This window comes from Microtus ochrogaster, chromosome 6 (genome assembly GCF_000317375.1).
Source record: "Microtus ochrogaster isolate Prairie Vole_2 chromosome 6, MicOch1.0, whole genome shotgun sequence".
Lineage (NCBI taxonomy): Eukaryota > Metazoa > Chordata > Mammalia > Rodentia > Cricetidae > Microtus > Microtus ochrogaster.
In genome coordinates, this window is record NC_022013.1 from 52,458,904 (window position 1) to 52,463,907 (window position 5,004).

Below are 5,004 nucleotides of genomic sequence, written 5' to 3' on the forward strand. Positions count from 1 at the left end.
AGGGCAGGGAACCCTGACTGCTCTTTGGACTGGAGAGGGAGGGGGAGAGGAGTGGAGGAAGGGGGAGAAGGGTGGGAGGAGGGGGAGGGAAATGGGAGGCTGGTAGGAGGCGGATACTTTTTTTTCCTTTTCTCAATAAAAAAAAGAATAAATGATTAAGAACCACAAATATAAGCATAAACAGCAGAATACAAGATATGGAATAGAGAATCTCAGGTGATGACTAGAGAGGAAATAGATCCATCGGTCAAAAAAAAGCCTAACACAAAATACCCAGAAAATATGGGACACCATGAAAAGACCAAACCTAGAAATAGCAAGGAGTAAAAGCTATGTCTTCCAGAAGGGACAAATCCTGAGTCTTCATGGAATGGATAACAGAAGGATAAGAAGGAATGAAAGATCTTCCTGAAGACTTTATGCAGGTGTTTATCCATTCATGAAAGCAAAAACCCGTGTGATCCCTCTTAAGAATCCACTTAACATTGACAATTCAGTTTCAACATGAAAATCAGGTTTGAAATGGACACTTAAACCATCTGTAACCTAACACTAAAGTCTGTGATGGTCAGTGTTGTCAACTGGATGGAATCGAGAGTTGCTAGGAGGTGAGTCTATAAAAATGTATTGAAGGTATCTTGACTGCATAAAGATGGGGAGACTTGCCCACTATGGGGGGCACCAATGCCTGACTGAAATCATGGGCTGGATAGAAGGTGAAAATGTGATGAACCCAAGCATCATTCCTTTCTGCTTCCTGATTGTGAATATGATAAGACTAAGTGCTTCCAGCTTTTGCCAACTTGGCTTTCCTCCTATAATAGACTACACTCTTGGACTGCGAGTTAGAATAAACCTTTTCACCCTTCATTTTCATTTTAGAAAACAACAGGGAAAAATACTAAGACAGCAGCCTTCCTCACATCTGTAGATGCTCTGCACGGAAGTCTTGCCATGAAGCAGGTACAGGTGGCTGACTAAAGAAGTATCACACTCCCTGCTTATGCTGAAATGTTAGTGTACACACTACCATCTGCCGTTCACTGTCTCCTTCTGCCTCTCTTCCCTCTGTTACTGCCTAGGACTTTTACCTCTCAAATGAGGTTTTGTACTTGGTGTGTGTCTCAAAATACTTTCTAGAGATCCAAGCTCAATGACTACCCTGACCAGCCTCCAAATGAGAGCATACTTTACAATGGTACTGTGTGTTCATTCCATATATAATTAATTACCCAGCATGCACCATCACAACCAATACAAATGTGTAAATAATACTTAAGTATGTGAGTTTCGCTTGAAGATTTTATTAGCTTATATTACTTATATAAAATAACTAGTCTCCACCCACAGATGAAGGGCCATTAACAATTGGCAGCTTCTGAAGGAGAGAGATTCTGTTTTCTTTAAGGGTATGATAATGAATATGGACATACAGACATATGGATATATGGGCAGAACAAATCAGACTTGGTAGCCTATTTAAAAATGAAAAGTACACAAAGTTAGGAGCAGTGGGTGAATTTCAGGAGAATTATGGAAAGCAGTGGGGATGAGTATGATAAAGTATATTATATCAGTATATGAAGTGTCAAAAATAAGAGCATTATATTTAAAAATAATAATTGGTTTTATTATGACATTATTATCACAGGAATGCAGTGTGCTTTGACTGCATTCTTCTCTGACCCTTTGCTTTCTCTCCTTATTCCTTCTGAAATCTTTCCTTTTTTTCAAGCAATCTCCCCTTTCATTTCATGACTTTTAAAAATATTTAGATTCTGAACATGGAAGAACACATGTGATATTTATGTCCTGGGTGTAGTGTACCGTGTTTAATACAATCAATAGTTCCATTCATTTTCTTGGAACTTATTTCATTCTTGTTTATGTACAAATAGAACTCAAACATAACATGCTATTTTCTTGCTTCATTCACCTGGTATCAGCTGATTCATTTTCCTGAAGCTATGGTATAGTCTGTGCCTCCAATCCAGATTTCCTACAACTCAAGATAACAAAGGATTCCTGAGATAAATTTCAAAGTAAGTGACTTTGAATAAGCTTAGACACCAACTATAGAAGAAAGGAAGGGAGGGAGAAGGAAGAGGAACAGCCCTGGATATGATATTATCTTATTGGTTATAGTATTTTTAATATGCATTTATCTGATAGAGATTCATTGAGCTATATTGGTGTATAAAATGTCTAGACTTTGCTTAAAAGACACGCAAAAAAATCACAAGATTTTGATACTCACTAAAGTTAGGTCATGCGTAAGGTCTCCATTTTGTATGTCTTAACATTTTTATTATAAAACATTTTTCAGATGAACTACACACTGAGTGAGAAAGCTTTGTGCTACTGAGGCACAAGCTGTAAGCTCTAACTGTAGCAGCTGCAACAGCATCCACTAATGTACAATTTATGAGCCTTTACTTCCCATCACCACTGGGTCATTGCCATGTACACTGGAGACAAAGTTTTCCAGTATGAGTGTGAAATGAACCCAGAGGCTCCTGTGTTTAGAGACTTAGTCCTGAGCTAACAGCAGCAATTTGGAATGCCATGAACAGTTTAAAAGAGGAGGCAGGCTTCACGGGGTTCTTCAGGTTAGGTATTGAAGCATATAGCCCCTCCCTACTCCTGGCCCACCTTCTCTACTTCCTCATCTAGAACTTCTCTGAAAGCTTTTAAACAGGGGTACCAAAAAATGTAGTTTACATTGTTGAAATTTACTCTAGAGTAAAGTAGTGGGGACTTTGAAAACTGGGGTAAAGCAATAGCATAGAGCCAAGACAACATCAGCAGGCACAGACCCAGTACAGTGGAGGTAGAATACAGATAGACTGTCTAGGCTGATCTGAGTTCATATTTTTCCCTGAGTACTTTTATTCTAAGCAACATTCATAGGAATCTGGGGGGCAGTGGGGATAACTACAAATAGACAAAAGAAAAGTGTCTATTGCCCCAGCTACTCTCTCACAAAGATGGTAGGTATTCTTTTATCTCCCCCCTACTCATCAAATGAGCATAGCAAAGTTTACCCGAAGCACTAAGCATCCATGTTTAATGACATCCGTGTTTGCTGAGTACTATCGTGGAGCTACTCTGTTTACAGATGGGCATTAGAGATTTGGACAGAGTTGCCTCTTTAAGAGGAACAGCCTAGGTAGTTCTCCAGCTGTTACAGGAGCAACACCTCTGTGCGGTAATCTAGCCAAGCAGGATTCCTGCTGTGAATGGTCAGTCACCGGCATATTTGAGTCACTTCTTCCTCCCTTATATGCAATTTGAGTAATTTAAATCAGTTGACCTCTGCCTACATCTAACCTCCCACCTCCAGGAACTAAGTCTGTCCCCCGTTGTTTGTAAGCATGGACTTCTCCCTAGTCAGCACCTTTTCCAAAATATCTCAATCTAAAATTGCCCTTTCCCTCTCTTCCTCCTCTCTCAAATGGAGACTATTTCATCTTTCAAGCTAGTTTAGAAGAAAAGTACTTAAATGCCTGATTAAACCAGGTCAAACTGAAGAACAGATAGTGAGAAACTTAACTTTCATGGAAGTTTTTAGAAGAATCTGCTATTTAAAACAGGCTTTTGATTGGCAGGACGTGCAAGGGAGTTATTTTGAAGAGGCGGGAGTTGATGCTCTCCTCATCCAAGTCCACATTCACTGCTTGTAATTATGCTTCCAAGCCAAAGGCAGCAAATGCTACAGCCCCAAGTTACCAGCTCGGAAACAAAGAGCCCCCTTTGGACCTCACATGCCTCATGCTTCTTACAACCCGGGTTTGACTTCTCTACATTTGAAATCGTTCTGTATTTTGTGTTCAGTGCAGACAGATAAAAGTCTCATTAATTTTTCTATTGTATTGTTATCTTTATCAAAGAACAAACTGCCTAGTGTGGAAGTGAACATTTGATAAAAGCTGTGGTGGCCTAGTTACCACATTGCATGTTTTCTTATGAGTGTGAAACAACATTTTAGTTACACCCTCACCACACAGCATTCTAAAACCAGCTCAGTGTGTGCAGATAAGAACAAACCTGCTCTGGGAAACTGTACCAAGTTCAAAAAAAAAAAAAAAAACCCACCAACCAACAAACAAACAAACAACAAATAGAGGGACCATCAGGAAATACATTGCTTCTAACTAATGCTACCACAGTTAGTTCTGCCTCCAGCTTTAGTTTAGACTGCTGTGGTTTCAATGCTACACCAGAAGAAATCATGGCTTATATTCAGCGTCTATGCAGAGGACCATGTCTGTTAATACTGCACACACTCAGTACTTCACACAGACAGTGGGACTCCCTGAAGCTCAGTGTCTATGTCTGGAAAGTGCACAGCATACTTCATTTTCTTCCATGGAGCTCAGAGCTCTGAGCTGTAAATAAACCGATGAATCTGTCCCTCGTGCATGCGATGACAGAGCTTACCTTTCAAACAAGATATGCCAAGTCCCAAACCTCTGCTACATCCCTGCTACAAAAACTAAAAGTAGAGCTTAGAATTTATGACAGGTCCTTGCAAAACCAGACCATGATTACAAAGGACCAAGTGATGCAGTTGCATTTTCTGTACAACTCCTTAAAGTGTTTCGGCTGTCCCAGCCACTAGCTGAGTCAGGCAACACAAAAGTAGCAATAGCGGCTCAGTGTCTCTTTCCCACTTGCCAGATTCATGTCTTTGGTGACAGAAACAGAAAAGCACACTGCTATGTAGCAGCTGCTGGGACAGACGGGGAGGCTGCAGGCTAGGAGATGGAGACTAGGGACACAGAATCAAGAGAATCTTGCTGTTCATTTTCTTATACAGATGGATAAATATCATCATACAAAAAATGGTCACATGCATATGGATATTTCTACTGATAAATATACAAATAACTCTATCTTTCTTGGTGTGTGTGTGTGACATACATGTGTGGGGTAGAGGGTGGTCCACTAATGCATGTATGGAGGCCAGAGATCAACATTAGTTGTCTTTTTTTTTTTTTTTTT